Raw genomic sequence first — 24199 nt, 5'->3', positions numbered from 1 at the left:
TTGCTAAACCAGGACCAACATTCACAAAAAACCTATTAAACTTATCTACTACATCCTCCAATCTGTTGACCGGTGTATCATTATCCATGAAATATTGAGGGTAGTTACTCATGCTGGTACTGTTTCTAATCAATTTATTTAATATATTCCAAGTACCTCTCATGTTATTTTTATTATCCTCTAATACTTTAGAGTAATATAGTTTCTTACATATCCTCAATAACGTAATTAATTTGTTCTTATATAACTTATATTTTTCTTTCGCCTTTTTTGATCTGTACTGTTTCCATAAATATCAGTGAGTGAAAATCAACGATATGCCAGGAAGAATCTTTTTCTTCTACTTCCAGCTGTTCCTGTTAGGGGTTGCCACAGCGAATCAGCAGTTCTCACTGAACTGACAATGTGCAGGTTAAACTTGGCATGTTTTACGCCAGATGCCCTTCCGGATAATGTCTAATTCAGAGTCGCCAATCAACCTAAGTGGCATGTTTTTGGACTGTGGGAGGAAGCCGGAGCACCCGGAGAAAACCCACGCAGGCACAAGGAGAACATGTAAACTCTGCACAGAAAGGCACCGGGTCAGCCGGGGCTCCAACCCAGAACCTTATGTCAAGAAGAATAAGGTGGAAAATTAAAGGAATTCCTGCCTCAGCATTTATTTATTTAATTCTAAAGGTTAGACATGTTACATAACTTTTACATGGGCAAACATTCAAATACTAATAAAAACATAAATATGTCACAGAGATATTTCTGATTTCACAGTGAAATGGATATGTGAGATGACAGAGAAGTGACACTAAAATAAAGGTGAACAGAATAAAAGAAAGAATATGTGTTCTTCAAGGGGATCAAGAGATACTTTAAAAGCTTAATTTCTTCACTGTTTAAGAAACCTAGATCTTAGGGGACAGCCCATTTAACAAGTGTTCCCAGATCAAATCGTCAAAGTATGACCACAAAATGATGGAATGTGTTATAGCCTTTATCAGATGTCCCAACTGAATTAAACATACATTTAACTAGAATTAGATACACTAGCTAAAGAATATCATATTTTAATGGTGACACATTAAGTAATTAAAAGCCTGCAGGAAAATTAAAGATGAAGACTTACCTCTTTTTTAATTGCTGGAAAAACCCCATGAATCAATAGGTGACAGCTAATTTTCACATAAAGTACCAAGCCATAAAACACATGATTACCATTATAAAGACTGAAATTAGCATTCAGCATTATTAAAAGCTTAATTGACTTTGCAAATTCAACACATGTAAGAAGAAATAAAGGATGCGTGGGAACATTAAAACAGACCAATGGTTTAATCTCATTTTCTCAAAATACAAAAGGCACAGGGTCACATTTTTGATTAAATACTGGAGGTTTTGAATTACAGGCACCATATGGCCTTTGCCAGTGAAGTGTTACTTTACTATGGCCTACAGTTGTACTAGTGGTACCAGGTCTTTTTAATGAATACTGTAAATAGAATCCTTTATCATGACACCTCAGCCTCCATAATTAACAAGGTCCTGGCTATTTCTTTTTCATAAATTCAGGCTATAACTGTGGTGAACAATGACATTTTAAATTAAGCTAAGTATACTGTATCAGCAAATATCTTTTCGATAATACTTTATTTATATACTGACAATAAAATTGCCTTGTGATTAAGGGGCCATTATCCTGACCATACACATTTTCATTAATATTAACTACCCACTATACCACACTTGTGAGGGTTATAGAGTGAAGTGACAATGAATGAGGTATGTTTACTTTATTTTTATGTTTTTTTTTTTAAATCACATTAACTTGACAGATTATAGTACTGATTACATTACTTAAACTCTATTTTTGTTGTTTTATCCAGATGGAGGTGATGCGATTGCAAGTTGTTCAGGCATTGTTTTGGGTCTGTTCCTTTCTTGACAAGTACTATATCATACTGGCTCCAGTGATCAAAAGACTGAAAAAAAAAAGATTGGATTTGCTTTGTTTGAGTAACCAATGTACTATTTTGTAAGCAAAACACTGTCCTCTCATTTTTTTTCAATTTACACAGCTTTAGTTCCTGGTTTTTGTTGCCGTAAGCCATAACAAGTTTGATCTGCCATATGGTTGGAGTTAGAAACAATTAGACAGAAGTACTGTCCTCTAACTTTCTTCATTACGGGAGTACTCCATAACTCTAACACAAACACACTCATACACACGTGATGACATAGCTTCTTATTTGCATCTGCCTCGCACTAATTAAATTTTTTCCCATGAGTCAGGAAGGGGAGGTGTTGATGTGCTTTGTTTTGTCCTGTAGATACAAAATGCCTCCTACAAGCTAAGCAGTGCTCTCCTCCCAGCGGTGCTATGGGGGTCAGTCTTTTTAAAGAAATCTATCTAGAAAGTGTTTGGACTTCACTAACTCGAGCTTCTGTGCTTCCCTGCCTGCAGAGAAAATCCACACTGGATCATTCATCACTCCTTAGTGGATATGTCATTGTAAAGAGCTGCCAGAAGGCTCTCTGCCACACACACCCTTTGTGCTTGAGTGCATTATGGGTGTGCTTACTGTCTACTGTGGGTGTTTTGTTCTGGATTTGGAAGCTTGCTTGTGTAGGACCCAGCCACATTGGGAACACCTGGCTGCAAGAGTCTCTATCCTCAGGGGTCTAGCATTGACCACTACTCTGATTGGCATAACACGCCTCATCTCTGCTAAAATTGTTATTGCAGAGGCTAATTCATGAATTTGTCTTCAGATAGTAACTGAATATTGATAAAACACTGACATCTGGCATAGTTCATGTGTCGGCTCCACGTAACATAGACAGCCATGAGCGGACGTTTTTATACATAACAGAATTCAAATTTGGATGTTCGCTGGAAAACCAAAATGTTAAGTCAGTCAAAATGTGGTTTAGAAAATCAACATATTAAATCAATGTCAGACTCCATTTGGCTGTGCAAACATCCTGAAGATTCTCCTTTTTTTAATATGAATGAGCATTCAAGTAAGCACAAACAAATTATATATCTCTCTGTCATCCACAACTATGACTCTACAGCCATGCTAGCAGCTCGGTAAAAGTTGTACTTAGGCACAGTTTCAGCTAAATGCTAACATACATGGTAACATGCCCATAATTACTATTCAAAAATGCTGAAGACTAGCAGGTATAATGTTTATCACCTGCTGAGCTTAGCACATTAGCATGCTAACAGGGTCTATTCCTCTGCAGTTGGGATGCAGAAGCATGTTTACAGTTTTGTACTGGCAAAATAGTAAATACTTATTCTTTACACCATTTGTAAATTAGCCAGAAATAGATATGTATAAGATCTATCTCCAGTACAATACATGCATTAAGGCTGATAGGAATGGCTCATGACAGAAAGAACCATATATATAGATATATATATTTATATAGATAGATATAGGTGAATTTACTTGTTTATCAATTTAGCTTTTTTAAATTGAAAGTCAAATTTTATTTGTTTATCATTTTAGCTTTTTTAAATTGAAAGTCAAATAAACCCTCATTAATAGTTTTTAAATTTTAGTTTCAAAAATCACTTGAAATACCAAAAGATAAACAAACCTTTTTTTCTAACCTTAAGCAAGTGACACGCTTACATAAATATAACAAATAATAAAAGTTTTATTAATAATGCTATAGTAGAATTTGATACTGTATTGCAAGATTAGATATTTTGGCTGAAAGCACATAGATTTTCTCAATAAAGTTTATTGTAATCACATTGTCACCAGCGAAACATTTCCTTGTGTTTTTAGAAAATGAGATTAAAGTCATTTGTAGGACACAGAGTCATTTAGATGAAAGGAACTGATTATATCACTAAGACTGAGACATACTGTACATGCAAAGATTAATAAGCCATTGCAGGACAGGTGTGAGACAACATTCAGACTTAAACACCAGAGATGCAACAGGATGCAATTCATTCTGTAAAGAACCTCTATATCACCTAGAGAAATGTGAACGTGTTCAAGTCTATTTAGAAACACACCGCTTGGGAAAGTTTTAGGTTTTAGCACTAGTGAAATAGCAGCAGTAGAAACAAGTGCCAACTGGAGCACAGTATATGCAGTAAAATTATTTGTTCAACACTAAAGATCCCTGTAAGCTTCAGGTTTATGAAAGGCAAGAGAGAACTTGATACTTTCTCTACACGTGAGATAATTATAGTTTGTATCTGACACTCTTTGCTGATATTAAAGTAAAAACGAAGGTGTGCTTTTTTTGTATTTGAAGGTAATCTAAGTGTGACTCATCAAGGATAAACAGTTCTGTGAGCTTATCATATAGGTCAAGTAACAAATCAAACAGATTAACATCATGATTCAGATGCCAGATTTCACACATACATGCACAGTATGTATCATAACAAAATCACCTTCCCAATGTTACTGTAAGTACTGGATTGCTGTTCTCAGCAATCTGATCTTATCTCTGTCTATTGCTAGATTTAAAAAAAAAAGATCTACTTCATTTTAAATCTTCTATGCTCCACTTTGTCCTGTAAAGCACTTTGGATCACCTCTGTTATATCTACACTCCTATATGTATGTATTATGTATTAACATACTTTGTCACACTGGAATCTAATTTCAGATTCTTTGCCGACACTGACATTATTGCACATTGTTATGAATCCCAGTAGAACAGATCATGTGATAATGATGAAATCATTGCAGTTTTTATCACTGAAATGCTGGAATATTTTTTATAATAGAGACTTAGAGTTCTATACTTTGTCATCCTTGTTACTGTGGGGTAGCTATCCTATAGTGACAAAGATTTCCATTTCACTCAAACAAAAACACACCGTGATCAAAAAATTTCTTCTCAACTTTTGAGGCAGCAAGACCTCCTGATTAAAATGAAACTGTCTTGATTTCCAGCAGAGTTTGATTATCATAAAATACAACCCTTAAAGTGATTGCTGAAATTTTCAAGTAGAGGTAAGAGGTATATTATTACTCTTCAATTTAACTTTCTGTCTCTCTCATTCCCTCGATGACTCTGTTATTCTACAGTAGTGTTGTAAGGGGGGAAAAGTGCTACTTCTAACTTAAGACTAACGCAAACATTTTACCAGGGCTGAAAAATGTATTGTTCAATTTACTGGCATACTTTGAATACAGTTTTTAGATTAATGTTTACTTACCCTGCCTGCCTAAAATCCAATAAACACTTCTTAAAAGACACTTACTGTACATTTACAACTAAACATGGCTTTGTCTTGTTTTTTGTTTTGTTTTTGTTTTTTTTTAATTCATGTAACTTAGTAAATGAAATGTTCTTTAGTAAATATTTGACACTGTATGTGGAAATTAGATGCTTTGCATGTCAAAACATTTTGCATGACAGCCCCAAGTGGGTGCTTTACATTGGGTGAGTGAAAATAAATGTATTAAAAAAATAAACCACTTTTTTCAACACAAAAACATTTGTGATGAATTATGTTTGGGTTGTCCACACTGCTTTTGTAACTTTGCTGCTGCTTTTCAAAAATCCCCTACAAGCTCATACTAAAGGAGGGTTGGTATTTTACTGTACATTAAGTCAGATCTCAGTATGATAATCGGTGACCGGTCCATTACTCCTAATTATATCAGTCATCACCTGCAGATTTGAAATAGCATGCTACACCCTGCTGGGAGCGTTTATGGTTCGGCATCCATCAGAGACAAATTGAAATTCAAAGCACATGAAGCACAAACTCACATCACACCTCCTGCATCTGTTTTGAAAATGTCTTTTATTTTGCAATGGTTCTGTCTTTCTCAGTCAGTGTAGACAGTATGAGACTATACCAAAGGTACTAGTCAAAAGAGTCTGCTGAACTATATCAACTCGCTATATAAGTTTGATAAAGTTTCTATGACGTGTCTGCCACATGGACTGCTCTTTATTATCACCTTGCCAAGTCAGGTCAGTTTTTATTGGTATTATTGTCCAATATCACAAATCACAAATTTGTCTCAAGAGGCTTTACAATCTGTATATCATACAACACCTTCTGTCCTTACACCTGCAATCGGATAAGAAAAACCTCCCCCCAAAAAAGTTTCTAGCATGAAAATAATGGAAGAAACCTCAGGAAGAGCAGCAGAGAAACTGCAGTAATATAGTGTGAACAGAATAAGCATAATAGATGCACAATATGGATAAGCAGGATGAAAATATATTGTAACATATACAACAAATACTATATAAAGATACCAAACATTGTCTGTACCAAATACTGCCATTACACCTAGACTTTGTATACAATGTAGCATCTGCATTCCTCAGTTTGTCTTCATACAGAGAAACATATTGATCCAAAGTAGAAGTCTCTGGGGTTTTGGTTGGAGGGCTTTAAGTTGTAACCTTAAGCTGAACATATACCCTGTACATTTCAGCTCATACTACAGAATAAACAAACATATTGACAGAAACATGTTAAAAAAACAAACAAAAAAAGCAAACGTATTTAGTAAGTGATAAGGGTATCAGCGTGCTGCTCAAGGATAGTTTCTTTCCAAGTGTGTTGTCCAAATAAACCCTGCCTACACACACTGACAGTCACACACTATCTTTACTACCGCACTCTTACAGCTACAGTATGTAACTTGTTTTCAAAGATTTTGGTGTAGAAATCTGCTCCAAAACTTGTCTTAATGTGGAGAAATGCTGTCGAAGCCTCCTGTGACCCTAGATTTTGAGCAGGATTGCCTTTCAGTTTTTTCTGCTTGATCAGTAAGTTGTTTTATTGCATTCTCATTTATTGTAATTTCATAATGACAAATATCTGAAGAACTGGGCAGAGCATTGCAGAACATAGCAGATTGTAGTAGAGCATAGTGGAGCAGAAAGAGAGAGCGCTGGGCAGAGCAGAGTGGACTGATTTGTGCTACCTTAAGTTACATATTGTAGGTTTAACAGTCCTATTAAACCTGATCATCATGCGGCATCATACTGTATATATTGTATTTGTTTCTTAGTGTTTCTCAGTGTTTAACTGATGTTGGACGAGAAGGCCTTGTCCAACATCAGTGCCTGACATCATAAATGCTCTACAAAATGATTGGGCACAGATTCCCACAGAAGCACTCCAAAGTCTTGTGGAAAAGCCTTCGAAGGAGAGTGGAAACTGTTATGGCTACAAAGGGGACCAACTCCATATTGAAGTCTATGTATTTGAATACAATGTGAGGGACTTTTACAGGCTTTCAGGTCAAACCACACTTCAGTTACTAAACAAAATAAAAGATGATTTGACTGGCAGAAGACTGTGTGATTGCCGTTCCAAAATGCATTTGTTGCTTTCTTCAACCATATTAAAGTTTAGTCACTGTAACTTTTTTAACACTTCTTAGTCCACATGTGCCCAACAGCTTTCAGGCAGCAGATCCGAAGCAGAGGTGTATTCTTATTAACAAAGCTCATCAATGTTGTACAAAAATTGTGGTGCCGCAGTATTTTCCACGCCTGACAGTTTAGTAAATATCCCCCAGTGTTTGTAGTCATGAAGTTGAACTAATGTAGTGGTGATGTCAGAATGTGTCATTTGCTAACTGCTATGATGCCAGTTGGAAGAAGACGCTTTATTTTATTGTGACATGTACAACAAAATCTTGTTTGGAACCGAGGGCCCTGGGCCACTGCATGCATATGCACCGCCATCACGGGCAACTTGGGGGGGGTTCAGTGTCTTGCCCAAGGACACTTTGATATGTGGACAGGCACTGAGTTTTAAACCTTCAACCTTCTGGTTGGGAGACAGCTACTCTACCCACTGCACCACTTAGCAATAACCCACATGCAGAGGCAGTAAAGATTTGGTTTTAGAGGCATTTAAGGTTCAGTAAATACCCTAGATACTCTAAACCAGTGTCACTGTGCTGCCCTCTGTTCAGCAGACAAACTTACACATCTCTGCCACATTCCTGTCACAGATGGATTTGGAAAATTCAAATTTAGAATGTGGGTTGGACACACACACACACACACACATACTGTAGCATGCATGCCTGTGTGTACAGTAACTTCCACTATTGCTTGGTTTCAGGTTTCCAGGCCTCCCTCTCCCGTCTCTCCGGTATTTCAGTCTCTCTTTTCCTTTGCTGACTCCAGGAGTCTGGTTGTCTGCTCTTTAAATAGAGTTGACCTCAGTGCAAACTTGGGACTGCTACTGTCTTTTAACTCTGTATGGGGGGCAATGCATTTGTAAGACGTACGTATGTGTGGGGTAGAGCTGGTCCAGAGACTGGCCCAGGACAGACAGGGGTGCTGGTACTTTGTTGCTGCCCTACATGCCAGAGGGCATATAGCGCAGGAAGACAGTAATGAGTGTGTGTGTGTGTGTGTGTCTGTGTGCATGCTGTATATGTGAACTGTCCATAATAATGCTTTTAATTTAAAGAGCAGACAACCACACTCATTCCTACTGGCAATTTTTTAGAGTCGCCAATCAACCCAAACCACGTCTTTGGATTGTGGGAGGAAGACGGAGTACCCGAAGAGAACCTACGAGGGCACAAGAAGAACATACAAACTCTTCACAGAATGACACCAGGTTGGCTGGGGCTCAAACCCAGATCCTTTGTGCTGTGAGGTAGCAGCGCTAGCCACTGCGTGCCCATGCCACCATGTGCATATGAATGTACTGTATATATGTGTTTGCTGTATATGTATGTGTACTGCATTATCACTGTTTAACAACAGAAAATGATCCACAAAACATTTGTAAATATCCCCCCAACATGTTCAACTGTATGGACACATTTTTTTTGAACTCTCATATGTACTCAAAAGTAATTTTATGCTGAGGATCCAACACAATGTAGTTTGTTAATGTAATGTGAGGTAAGAATTGTTCCCAAAACAGGAGGCGTGTGGCAATTTTGCAGTTATACCTTTCATTAGACATTGCAACCACAATTCACTCCAACTGTCTGTTGTTAATTAGAACTGAAATCCCCCTTGGTTTCATCTGTGTTACAGGTCCAACATAAAAATGTTTACCTTTGTACTAACAGATGAAAGCAGGTTAGTGACAAACACATAACTGTAAGCTTTCTGAAAAGGTTAATATGCTTGCACAGGTTTTGGTTGACTGATTGTCAGGAGGATACATTTGTTTTGTAAATATTAGATTACTTTTGGATGATATAGGATGACCTTTTCTCTATTCATTGCTTGTTTTCTCATTTGCCCTTTAAACAGGCCTGTGTCATGCTCAGGGGCATAATGACACCAATTAAAAATTATTTTGAAACATTTCAGATCATGCAAGATGGACTAATATATGTTCACATCTGTAGATCAACTAACAACAAGAAAGCCAGCACACCATCTTCAGCTGATGTGAGTTTAAAAGGGTTAATTTGATTTAATTTGTAAGTGTTATTCAGTCACTTTGTCCAAAGGTGCTTATTCAGCAAACCAAAGAAGAAAGGTGGCTTTAAAACACCCCTTGAAGGTGACAGCATTTAACTGCTAAGGACAGACAACAGGTCACCTTCTTTTGTTTCATATTATGTGACTATTAGAAGATGTAGGCACATGCATGTACTATAGAACAGACATGGAATAGATGTCAGCCAAAGAAAGATGATCCACTGATACAAATGTAGGTGTAAAAAAACTTAGCATTGCACCAAATTTAGAAGTGTAGTTGTTGCTCTTTAGTCATTCAAGCTTGTCAGAAAGTCACAGATTTGGAAAAACTCTAAGGAACTGAATTTAAAAAACATACACAAATGTCATATGTAGTACATTTGTTGTATTACTCTGTATTTGAGAAGCTGCTTAATTATGTTAACTGTGTCTTTCACATGGACATGGCATTCCTCCCCCTGAAAAAATGGTTCCAAAGGGCCAACAGCTGGTCCAGTGAGGAGGTCGTGCAGAGAGATCTACCTCCCGTGGCTTCAGGAGTTTATAATTAACTCATTTCCACCTGGTAGATTCTCCATCTTTTACATCGTCACACCATACGACTTTGAAAGCTCCACAGAGCTTTGGCAGATCAAAAGTGTGGAAACAGGCTTCCTCAGACTGAAAGACATCAACCCAATTACCTTTAAAATATTCACTTTACACATTACCGATTAGAACAGGTTGGAATTACTCAAGGTGTATGAACTTAGAAAATGAAAAAGAAATAAACTTTAAAGTCTATATTTTAGGAGATGAACTGATTTATATAAATGTACTTTGTATTTCATGAAATTTCTTATTATGATATTACTGACATACAGTTAATTTAAAAAATATTGACATATTTGGAAATATCCTTTCTTAGTAATGCTAGATGATATAATTGATACCACTCTCATATTTGTTTGTTAAATATGAAGTTACAGCTAGCACACATTTAGCACAGTTTAGCATAAATAAAGCCAAAACCAAAGAAAAGGTTTTTGTACAAATAAAACAAACCAAATATACCATGTTAACTGGTGAGCTTTAGAGGTACAGAGCACAGTAGGTGTATTTCCTTTGGATGGATCTGGGCTGGCTGTTTCCACTGCTTCCTTTTTTATGCTAGACTAGACTAGACTAATCAAATTGTTTCTTCTTCCTTCACATATGAGAGTTGTATCATGCAGTCTTCATATTGTTTTTCTTTAAATGGGACTGTACTTCCTTTAAATGATTAATACCACTACTGTTCAAGCAACAACCATCATAAATACTGCTTAGCTTAGCATGAAGACCCTAAGCAGCTAGCCTAGCGTTCTCAGTGGTAAGGTGGGTAGAGCAGTTATCTCCCAACTGGAAAGGTTGAAGGTTTTTTGATTTTGATTTGATTTATTCTTTCAAGCACATAAAGACAGTTGATATGTCAACACACATAATTTTACACATATCCAACAAATGCTAATCCAATATCAATTTGCTTATACCTAGTACATGCTTGAATGGAGTAGGAAGAAGTCAGACTTATCCAGTCCTACCCCATGACATCATCTTACATCATTGGTTTGCAAGCAGTATCTCTACATAGATAATTCTCTTCTACACCACACAAGTAATATACTAAAAAATTATAACAGAGTGTTAACATTCTTACATAATTATATTCTTAAATAATTATCTTCTACATCACACAAGTAATATACTAAAGAATTATTACAGAGTGTTAACAATCGTACACCACACCCACAATGTTCCAAGGTTCAAATCTCAGTGTCTGCAGTTAACATGTCAAAGTGTCCTTGGGCAAGACACTGAACCCCCAAGTTGCCTGTGATGGTGGCGCGTACACACACAGTGGCCCAGGGCCCTAGGCTCCAAACAAATATTTTGTTTTGTTTTGTACATGTCACAATGAAAAGTGTAGAAGACCCCCCCCCCCCCCCCCCAAAAAAAAAAAAAACACTTTAAATAATGTGATTTTATTGATTAATATAAATATACAGTCTCATAGCAAGTATGTCTATTCATATTGCAGAAATTGCTACAGGAGATTCTTCACAACAATGGATCTTCTGCTGTTTTAGGCATCCTGTCATCTGAGAACAAAGTGTTTTCCATTTCCATCCAAAAAACACAAACCGCAAATAATGATGATGTGTGTGGGGGAGTGTTAACAATAACTGTGCAGTGAATGGAAAACATAACAAAAAGCAGCAGGAAGAAACAAAGGATTGAGAGAGGCATTTGGGGCGAATAGAAGTCATGCTGCTGTTGCATGTTGACATTCTGTCTGTGATCATTGATGATTAGCAGGACCTCCATACCTGAGGAGCTAAGCCCATATAATGCCCTTCACTCTCACTTCCCTCTCCTGTGCTGAGTCTCTCTGGGGAAGGAGAAATCACTCAGTGTGCTAGAGAGGTGCCAGCGTGTGATCTGTGTGTGAGAAATGGATTTGAATATTTGGATTGCAAGAGCTGCTTCTGGGTGGAATAATGCTTGATAACACTGTCACAAAAGTAATCACCCATGACAAATTTTTTTCCTCAGCAGTGAAGGGGGAAGCCAGGGAGGCTAGGGAAAAGTTTAGTTTTTGGTTGATTCGGGAAACCTGTCAAACCAGTTACCAGTGGTGAGTTTGGTTGATACCATACAGGCAGACTGTCTCTGGAACCTTCTGGTGCCATTTGGTCAATGTCAGGGCAGAAAACCCAGCAACTGTAATGGTTTTAATAACTTTCTTCTGATGGCTTTTGGTTATAGCTGATGTATTCCAGCATTTTCCGTGCTGATTTTCTGTTTATTTTTCTCAAATTGCATGTGATTTTTGAATTAATTCTCTGTGGGAAAGACAAATAGTATAGTGAACAATTTAGTAAAAAATGACCAGAAGCAGTGCTACACTAGTGCACAGAGCTTCAGCCTCCTCTGAACGTGTGCTGTCTGTGCTTCCTATATGCATCAATTGTCCAGACAAATGTGTGGGTGACCACAGTCATCCCTGAAAATTTTAAGGGAACAAGATTTAGGCTTGTCCTGCATGTTAGTAGGAGTAAAAGAGACTAAATTAAGATGAAATAAATTTAGAAATTAGACTCAAATAAAGGAAATTTCATCAACACTTTGTTTACAATATTTACAGCTATAATCTCTAATTCCAGTAACAGCTCCAAGCGAGAGACAACAGAGGAAATATAGTATAATTTAACAAAAACAGCTTTAAAAATGCTTTTTATGTGAAGTTCTTGAAAATTCCTTTTATGTTAATACCATGAGTGGATATGGAACTTTTGGTGGTGTGCAGAACAGCATATTAGGCAGGGGTGGTCAGTGTGTGGCTCAACAGTGTCTGTGCTAAGCATCAAAATAGTGATGTTTTCAAATGGCATACAGTTACATTTTAATAAACAATTAGCAATATTCTGGACAACTTTCGCTGACTTGATATACAAGAACAATTCTTCACTTCTGTTTCTTATTTAAAGTGCATATGTACGTATGACTGTTTAGCAGGATTCCTGTTATAAAACAAGACAGCTGGAAACATTAAAAAAAATGAATGGGGAGACAAAGTTAATGATGACATTATTTGCTTTTTTGACAGTTGTCAGCTAGAGATTAAAAGCCTGCTCTTTACTACTACAATATGTCAGTTATTTCAAAAAATTACTATGAATTACGAGTGATAAATGTACCATGTAAAGGGCATATTGCCCTGCTAGGATGGAAAGCTTGACAGTCATAGCAACAGTAACTAAGGGGGTCAGGGATTAGTCACTTCAGCCCAATGTTCTCGTTTGTGGTTCCTGTGGTTTGCCATGTCTACTTTCAGCTAAAAGCTAGAAAAATGTAACAACTGTTATTTCAGGGGAGAGTGACAAACAGCCATGTGCCAAACAAAAGTGGCTCCCAGCTTCACTTAATGTTACACAACTTTTTACCGAGCTTAGAGCAAGGTTTTTGGTGTTTTTTAAATATAAGGCTTTACTCACAGTGGAGAACGTCAGGCCACTCAGAGCATCACAGATGAGAGAAACTGTTCATACCCATCCATCACTTCAACTCCAGAAACTTTTTTTTTTTTACTTTACTGTTTCAATATAGAGCTGCAGCCAGTTTTTTTTTCTATCATTCTTCACTGGTATGAAAACTTCTCTTCCTACCTTTTTCCTCACATATCACAAAACCTGAACTTCCAAAGCAGTTAGTCATAACTCAGACTACTATGAAGGAAATGCGCAAAAGAAGGTGGCAGCTCTATTAAGTCATTATCCTTAACTTACAACATACAGTACATTTAATGCATTGATAAACAGGCTTTGCCCACACACGTACTGTACGCACACAGGCATGAGGTAATTATCTAAAACTGACTATACTGCAATTAAAAAGATGTGAAAATGTAATAAAGATTACAAAATGCATAATGTTTCCTACTCATGCTTTTATTTTGTTATCCTGTTTTCCTGTGTCCCCCTTTTCAGATCTTGCCCTGCCTTCCCTTTGTCTGCTCTCCTGCCCTTACCTGCATGTGTCCATGCTCCTCACCTGCATTACATCTTCTCATCAGTCACTGTGTATTTAAGCCCTGTCACAGAGCATTCACCAGATTGTTGTAGATGCTAGGTTTATGCACCTCAGGCCAAACACTGATCTTGATGTTTGCTGTTTTGTCTTGCTAATACCTACCCTCCTTTTGCTAAAAAAGTTTTGCTGTTTATTCTTGTTTGTGCTGTTTTTTGCCGGTTTGGCTTGACTTGTTTTGCCAGAGGCCTTTTGATGAACTCTCTACTCTTATAATGGTCTCTAAAATTGAAAACAGAACCCAAAGATATTAAGCATATCAACACAGAAATATTATCTTTAGCTGTTAAATACCTAAGGACACTGAAGGATGAGAGTGCACTGCAGTTGCAATGTTTAATACCATTATCCAAATTAGAGCAGCTATGGTTTGCGCACGATGTGTCTATATTTTGCATGGAGTTCTTTGGCATGAAAAAGTAACTTTCTGCAGGTGAAACTGGAGCATAGATTTACAAAGCTGTTTTATCTCTGCAGTAAATGTGAAAGCTGAGAAATTAGTTTTTCTTTACTTGCAGAGTCAGGGGACACATTAAACATGTTACTCATTATTTCTCAGGATGTGATATTGACACTGTTAGCCTTGCCTCAAGAATTTGATCTTGTTTGACATTTGACACAAAATGTGACATACATGACTTCAGATGTGTAACTTGTTCAAACTTCTCTGAGCACGTCATAAAAGCATGTTCAGATATACTGTACTCCAGTTTATCACCAGATAAAATCATTTTGGCACTGTTGGGCATTCCAGCCGCCCAGTGAAGAAAATGAGCATTGATTAGCTGGAAGATCATCCAGAATGGTCCATGATTTCCACTTCTTATTTATTAATCACACCGTTCACATTATCCCCCACATTTGTAGCCTAACAGAAATGATGTGCCAACTGATACGTGATGAAATAAATGAAGTTTACTTTTTCTGCCTATCATTGCATACAGTCAGTGTGTATTGATTTTTTTTTCTGTCTCACATAATCTATATGAAAAATAATTGCCCTCTCCTTCTCTGTTCCCCAGACTCCCATTTTCTGGGTGATGTTGTTCACATATAGTATCATTAGGCTCAAAGAATATTAGTCATTTCCATATACATATAAACAGTAGCTCTAAAGCAAGTAATTTATTCTAAACACATAAAGCATTAAGATGATTCCCAGATCTTAAAACAGCATCTTATTGTTTGTGCATCTTAAAGGCAACACTTCACATATGTTGACCTCAGAGTGCCAAACACAGGGGTCTCAGAGGGCCTCAGACCCTTGATCGACAGCTCGGACCCATGCAAATCTTAAAATGAAATCTCAAAAAGAACATTTACACACATTAACAACACAAAATAAACCAAATGTGTACATCTCATTGATTAATTGTGTATGTCTAATGTCAAATCAAATGCCTAACATCTACCTACAACTTAAATCAACACATGTGAACAAAGAAAACAAAAGAACATTACCTAGCTAATGTTACTTCACAGATCAACACATGTGAACAAAGAAAACAAAAAAACATTACCTAGCTAATGTCACTTCACAGTGTTGTACCAAAAGTGATCATCTACCCAAAACAGAGTACAACTCATGAGAGCACATAGGCTGTTACTGTAAAAATGCATCACCCACTTTACAATTATTGTTATTGTACAGCTATAGGGATCAAACCATCATAAAACAATGAAATAGACAGAGCCTAATCTATATCCCACTTGGTAGTAACAAAGGTCTTTGAAAAACCTTGACCATCTGAGAGAACTGTAAGTGAATAGTGAGTGACAGCAGCGCACAGTGAGGTCTGACTGATTTTACCCACTGTCAGTAAAGTCTGATTGATCTGCAGGACATCTGGCACATCTGCACGGTGTCCATCATTTATCATGGTTCTTGAGCTGCTTTCATGTGTCACCGTATTTTTTGTGCTGCTGTGTAAATATTGTACGTGGATGGAGGTAACGTCCTCAACACAGCAAACACCCCTCACCCTGCAGCCCCCCATTTGAAAGGAGACACCCCCCCTCCAAAATGCACAGTGTAATTCACACACTGGTTGACCTTCATTTCATCCCATATATTCATAGTAACCATGGTTTAAATGGCACCGCAATTCCAGCACAGTGCCAGGGCTGTTTTAGATTTGAAAATAGATATAGAAAATATTTTTTTAATATATATCAAGAACATGGCCATATACACAGTATCTATACAGCCATAAGACACCCTATATGTTGTATTAATAAAGTTGACTTACTTTATCAATAAAAACATTTCTTTATGCTGTGGTGCAGTGAAGTGTCAGCTCAATAATATATGTGACTGCGCTACTTTGGAATACACCATTTGTTTTGATTTATACCACTGTTGCAGTCTTTGGGACCATTTTATCAATTGTCTGAAAACAGCAGGCCTATAATGCCACATATGCTGTTTAGAGACCAACAGGAACAAGCGCTGAAAAGTTTGAAAGATAGGTGTATTAGATATTCTTTATGGGTTTGAAAGTTGCACTTGGATACAGTTACATCTGCAAAGAGAGCGTCTCCTTGTCAACTTAATAAGATGTGAATATTATTTTTCATTATTTAATCTGCAGTCAAGGAGAAAGCGGGAGTTGTCAAAACTGTCACTGACAGTGTCTGAAATAGAATATCTTAAATAATTGTTCATGACATGAGTTTTTTGATTTTGACTGTTACAGGGCAAAAAAGAATAGCTTACAAAGTAAACAGATATCTATAACAGACAGATGAAAATGTAAAAAAAGGGATTGTTTTGTTAATGATAAAATAATGATAAAACCAATCAACAGTATATTACCAATGTCCTGTTCTCTTCCTCAGTACCTCTACACTCAGTCAACTTTGCCTCTCTCTGCTGCAGGTGTATTAACTCAAGGTCACTTACTTCAACCCCTCCATGTCGCCTCATTTATCCATTTCAAGCCCAGTGTTACACTTCTATTCGTGAACAGAATCCCATCAAGCAAACTGGCGCCACCAGCCTTTCTAATTTTGTTCAATTTGAACTGGTATTTGCTGGGATGCCGTATAAAATGTTTTCAATTTAAGGATATTAGACTTTTTGTTAGAGATGTTGGGAGCATACAGAAATGAGAGATGGAGGGATAGTGGTGGCCTAGAGGGACCATATGCTGGTGATTTTATTTCTGGAAACACTTTCATTTATCATGATCTTTTGCTCTTGGAAAGCGCTGTAATAATATCACACAGCTGTCCACCTCCAGCATCTTGGTACTCTGCTTAACACTGGCATAGAGGAATTCCTAAAATCCTGCCAATCTTTAGTTTATTCCACATTCAGAGCATCACAGGAAAACTCAATTTTTATACAAACCTTTGGCATAAGAGATTTTCTTATAAAAGAGCCAAAAACCATCATTACTGCAATATATGGCAAAATTATTACAAACCCAAATCAGAAGTTGGGACGGTATGTAAAATCAATATTAAAACTAAAGATAGGCATCTGAATTTAAATGAGTGTTGATTTTGAACAAAGAATAAAAAGTGATGAGGTTTCACATCAATGTAGTACAGGACACAGATGATTCACAAATCACTATTTTCAGTTTTAATTTTGATTTTGCATACCATCCCATTTTTTTCTGAATTGGGGTTGTAGATGCAGTTTTACAGTTTAAATCTATATTTGAAGTGTTCGCTGGCTAATGCACTTGTGACTTTTGTTCTCCCGTTCTTGCTGAGAGATAAATGAGAACATCACTACTGTTTTCATGTCCATTAAACATGAAGCTGCAATGAGGCACAGTTAGCTTAGCAGAGCATAAACACAATAAACAGTGGGAAATAGCTCTGTCTAAAAGTAAAAGAAAAAAAGCCTTCCTACCTCACATCTGCCTTCTGGAAATACTTCAGCTTTTTTTTTAACCACAACTCAATGTTTTTTCCCTTCAATTTTTGGATGAAACAAACAGATACAACATTTTAAATAGTGAGTGTTTAGAGGTGCTGTAGGTAGATGTTACTTTTACACAGCTGGTTCCAAACTGTAGCTTCATATTTTAGGTAGAGAGTGAAAATCTAACTATTCCTTTAAGAAAAAACAAAGAAAAAAAAGAAAACATTACTTTGTCTCTTAATTTAACAGTCTACCATTTAGGCCGCACAGAGGATGGTTATTTTTGGAATATTTAGAACAGGGGTTCTTAACCCTGGTGAGCCGTGATGGCATTGCATGTGGTCCCTGCCCATGTAATCAAAAATGTAGTTTTACTGTAGGAATCATTATTTTTCATTTTATTTTGAAAACACATTTTACTTAATGTTTGTGAATAATCAAATTCATGCAAATACAGCATATAATATTTAGAAATGCAAAAGTATCAAGCATCTACTTGGCTTTGCGCTGTAATGTTTACCACAAGTGCAGTTACAGTCCACTGACTGAGCTACAGTAGGATGAAAAGCTTCTAATTAGTGGAACTGCAGGTGGCAAGCACTTTGCTAGCGAATTCTCGTGTTTGCTCGTGAGCTTGACAGGGCCACTTGTTAGGATTTAGGTGGAAGTGATGTGTTAAAACCTCTTTCGGCAATTTAAGGATCAGTCTGAGCATAATGGACAGCAGAGAAGTGGATGCAGTAATGCAGTAAGATGTTCCTGTGGGTTTCCACCAGTCTACAGGGGGCAGGTATTTTTTATATTTCATGGACAGATTCTGAACTTGTTTGCACACACCATATGCATGTTTCACTGGGTTTGTGCAATGACCAAGGAAATTAAAAGCGAGTGATTAAAATTATAAAGAAATGATGTTAAAAAAGGCTTTTCCTGGCTGGTGGAGATAAGCTCACTGCACTGCTATCATACAGCCATTTATCTTTTTTGTTTTGACTTCTTAAGCTGTCGCTGCTTGTTACCAGTCTGCCATCTCAGATTTGAGTGTTGAAAGATCCAAAATGACAGTCTGAAAGTCTGAATTACATTGCTCCTCTGAGTCTGGAGAGCCTGCATCACCGAGACTCTTTTTACTTTTGTCCTTGTATCTACAAACACTTATATCTCTTTATGATGGGATTCTGTTGACAGCCACATGACGAGACAACAAGTAACAGTGAGCCAGGTAAAACAATTCCCAAACATCAAAAAGGGGAATTCTATAAAATCTGAAAATAAGGAAAAGAGCACAGGTTTACTTATGATTCCTCCAAAGCCTCTTTTATGTTTACTCTTCACTTTATCTCTCATCACCCTCCTTCTTCCACTTGCCTCTGTCTTCCTGTTATTCCCTACAACCTCAGGCAGATTTTGTGTAATTACAGCAGAAAATACACTGAAGAAGACAGACAAGATTTCATTACTTGTCCTGGAGGAAACTGAAAAATGATATAGTGTCTTTGCTTTACAAGCTAGAAGTGATTGACACAAACCAGCATTATTCCATCATTTTGTAGAGTGTCAGTGTCATGAAAACCTGTCATGAAAACGAATGTATTTTAGAATGCACCATCCGCTGAGTCCGTCCAATGTTCGATATTTGTGGCAATTAGACGTGTGGGAGCACAGTATTAATTCAGATGTTTTTGAGTTAGTTTTGGTCTGCCCGATTGTTTGTTTTCATGAGTAATTAACCTTTTCCCACCTTTCCTGCTTCTAATCAGTCTATCAACCATCAAGGTTGTTTTAACATATCTGAATACATCTCCATAGAACAGATTCAAGTGAGATAAGAACATCAAAATATAAATATTTAGACCTGTAGTAAAATGGGTAAGCCCATATTCAATCAACCCAGCAACAATAAAACTTGGTATCACTGTGATATGACCCTTTATAAAGTTAACAGTTAGCACAGTTGATGACAATACCACTCAGTAACTGTCAGCCACTTTCTGCCTGAAAGACCGTGTTAATGTCAACTTGTTAATGAGGTGTTACAGGAGCAGCCATGTGTACAAGCACAATAGACTGTGAACTGTAAGATAAAGACAGCTGAATCATATTGTACTCACATGGGCTTTGGCCTTTAGATCAGCCAACAAATGACCCATAATTGAGAAGCTCTACATTTGTACTCCATCGCCACTTTGTCACCATATTTTCAAGGATGACACTGAAAACTGTGAAAGTATGGCTTTGTGTGAACTTTACTTCACAAGACCACACACCATTGTTTTGAAATCTGAATTTTTGCAGATGATGCCTTCGTTCTAAAAATCACACTACTGCATATGTACTATAACGCTATACTATGCATTCTGTACACATTCTTATGTTAAGTAGATTTGGAAACATGAAACCTGTATAGGCAGGTTCATTAGCAGGTGTTGGTGAGCACCATTGACTGTATAAAATATGAATGCCATGACAGCTCCCTGAAGTGAAGCCACCGCAATGCAGTTGCCCCCTGGTGGCTGATTGCAATATAGGTCAAAAATTCTGCCTCCACCATGTTAGCGGATGGGAAGTGAACCAAATTAAAAACTCAAAGTACAAATCAAATACATTTTCCCCAAAGGTCACTTCTGTGGTTTTTGGTAGATATTAATACACTGATGTGTGTACAAGTGGTTATTTTTCTGGCAAGTTTGGTTTTCATAAGTGTTTTGATGACATAAAAAGAGGTGTACTCTATTTTGGTTGATTTGACAACTTTGATTAGCGGTCCGATGCTGTCACTCCACTTCTGGTCATTACTGCACAAAATGAAGTTGCAAAAATGCAACCCTTGTATATAGGTCAGTGGTGAGCACACTGAGGAGGGAACAAGATAATCTACATATTTTTAAATCCTGGTCCATGTGAGGTGGATAAACCACAGACCTTAATAACATTCCTTATGAAACCTGTTCACAGCATATTTTATGGAAGGATGTGCACATTTTTTATTGTTTTCCAATGTTATGAGCAAAACAGACAAAATTCTCCACTGAATTTGAGTTTCACGCAAAAATCTCAGGGACTGTTATCTCCAAACATGGGTGAATTTAATTAAAAATATCTGCATGTGAAGGTTTTTGTTTGTTTGATTCTTTTATGTAGCTTGAACTAAAAAACCTTTCTAAAGGATAATCAGCCAAGGATTGGAGCAATGTGCCAACTTACTCATGGAAAAAGAAGACTTTAAGCGAGCAACCACAACTTTGTTTACATAAAAACACATCTGATCAGACCAACACCTTACAGGTGTTGTGAGATATATACCACAGATAAAATGTTACATTTTTTTGACTTTTACTGACCTTTTTAATGATGTGACAGCTTGGTTAGGTTTGGGGAAAGATCATAGTTTGAGTTAATTAAAATAAGACAACCTCTGTTGTTAATGTTCTAATAATAAACACATGGTTAAGGTTAAAGAACATTAAAATGTCACTATACTCAATTGGAAACAGTAAACAAACTGCAGTCTTCAGTGACAGTCCTGTGTTGACACATCCATCCATCTCCATCTCTTCCCTACTTTTTTTTCTCTGTCACACATTACACCATCTGAATTTTTTCTTTGCTCATGACATATTTACTACATCTGATATAACCTACCTGTGGATTAAAATAAGATGTTTTCACAGATTATCTGTAGGGTGAGTTTTTAGGGACAAACAATGTCCAGAAGTAAGGAATCATGTCTTTATTAAGAGTTGAGAAACATATAATAAAACGTTGGCTTTCTTGGTGAAATGAGCAACATACAGTAAAAACAAAACACTTAAATCCATTTATTTACTTTATTTCTCTTCTTGGTTTTATTAAATAATATGCAGTTATAATAACAAAATATTTTTTCACAGCGCTCTTCAAACACCAATTTCTCACCATTTATTATCCACTTACACTTTTTATGCAAAGGGTTACAGCTTTAACGTTATTTGGAAAGCTGGCTTCCGGCAACTTAATGTATGTCAGGAAAAAAAAAAAAAGGATAAATCTATTAGAATAAAATCAACCATTACAACTCAATGAGGTATTGGAGGCACTGTTATTTTTGCTAATCCCTTTCAGAACCATTATTTTAACTTAAACATGATTTGTTGGCCCAACCTCCACATCCCTATGTCCACTTTGTGGCTCCATAACAGTATTACATGACTTCATTCTTTGCACATCATAATTTTTACAGCTACTTCAGGTTTTGTCACTTGAATGTAACTACTCGTTGCACAAATGACCTGTTGTTTTATTGTAGGACAGTCTCATCTAATGCGTCTTGATTTCTCACATCTCTTCATTGGTTGTGAAGGTCTGTAAACATGGTCGTCACAGCCAGATGTCTATCAAACGCACTTCAACAGTCGGTTGTTTGTGCCTTTGTGGATGTACTGTGGAACAGAACCCCATTGTGCAATTGTGCAACTGCAAGAACTGTGACAATTAGACACAAAATTAGTAATCAGAGGCAGCAGGACACATTGTCTGCAGGTAGGGAGAAACAATACACCCAGAGTTGGCCACATCATCAGTTTGGAGCTCTACAGGCCTTTAGGATGGTTGTCAGTGAAAGATAAAAATGTGTTTGAATTTTTGTCATGAAAATAGTGGAACAAGCAAACACAAACATGGTATCTTTGTATTGTAACAGCCTATGATTGTATCATTAATCTTTAAGAAGTATGTGGAAAAAATAATTGCAGATAATCAGGTCAGTACATGACATTCAATTGTAAAAAATAACATGAAAAAGCAACAAGGGATGGAATCTTTTTCATGTACTGTTGTCTAAATGTTTGCTTAATATGTTTTTATATCATCTGATTGAAAACTATTTGCCCACAAGAAAGATCCCATAAACCTCAATGTGCCTTCAGTTGCGCTTATCTGGACCAATTTGTCCAGAGTCTTAATTGAAGAGGCAGTTTTTTTTTCTGTATAAAAGGTTGATGATAATAAAATGATAATCACTCTGGTGTGTTTCAAGATGAGTGTGATGAAATTAAAGCGATGAATTACGGGTGTTATGTTGACATCATTCCTTTAGTAGCAAATCAAGATGTTTCACAAGACAGCCAAGGCTTGTGCTTTTTACCCTTGAACATAACAGTTTTACTCAAGAGTTGCTGTATTTTCTCTGACAGCTAAAATCCCAAGACAATAGCAGACTGTAATGTCATTAGTGAATATAGCTTCAGCTAAGATTGATTTGTGTCACCACAACATATAAACAGCAGTGGTTTAAACAGTCCTTGAGGTTTCATCCCACAGGGCTTATTCTGTGTCATAGGCTGCCACTAATCATCCTTCTGGGCGTTATAGTTGGTATGATATTCACTTGTTTATCTGTCCCCATAGATCTGGATGAAATATTTTTTCCCACAAAAAAATCTCATTGTTATTCAATGAATACACTGAGGCATTGATGCATTCATCACAGGCCTTACAGATAAGAATTCGGTTCCATTGTAAGCCCTGTTAATAACTTTGAGAGGAAAGGAATGACATTTTAAAGAACATAAACAAATAAAAGATTTTTCTTCCATCCTGCTGCACATGACAACCTCCGGAGTGTTTCTCTGGGTGACACACGTGTCGCCTTTGCACAAAGGTCAAAACTGAAAAAAGGTCACCTCTTAGCTTGTGTCAGTGAGCAATGCACTTAAAAACTGGCATGTTTATGATAGATCTCAAAAGAAAAGGTCATATGTCAGTGTCAACTGTGTTAAAACATACTACTTTTGGAATTCATAGCTGATGTTACTTTTGCTTTTCAACTTTGTTCACAGTTTTTGTTCCTGTTGAACACTGCCTTGACTTTTTCATTGACCTCATTCTTGCTGCTATCCCTAGCTTGTGACTCTCATATTATACATACACTCAAGTCACAGAGCTAATTTTTCATTTACATGCAATTTGAGTCTTGTGACCCTTTTTGACCCTGTACCCATCGTTTTATAACACTCACTCAAATTCTGAAGGTAATTCCCAAATCCACGTAGACTCTTCTAATGTTGCAAAAAACAATCCATTCCAGTCCAGGAAAAATATCATTTTTGTCAGTTTCTAAGGTAAACAACTTTTTTTTCACTTAAAGGTAGGGTTGGCAATCCATCAAAAACCAGCAAGAGGTAACTCACTTTTGACAGTATACTGTACATCCGAAGAAATCCCACCCTTTCGTTCTGACTTCTTTATAGGCTTTACAACCTGTACAGCATATGACAACTTCTGTCTTTAGACCCTCAAAATGGATAAGTAAAAACTCCTCAA

This window comes from Monopterus albus, unplaced genomic scaffold (genome assembly GCF_001952655.1).
Source record: "Monopterus albus unplaced genomic scaffold, M_albus_1.0 scaffold247.1, whole genome shotgun sequence".
Taxonomy (NCBI): Eukaryota; Metazoa; Chordata; class Actinopteri; order Synbranchiformes; family Synbranchidae; genus Monopterus; species Monopterus albus.
This window is presented reverse-complemented; position numbering follows the sequence as displayed.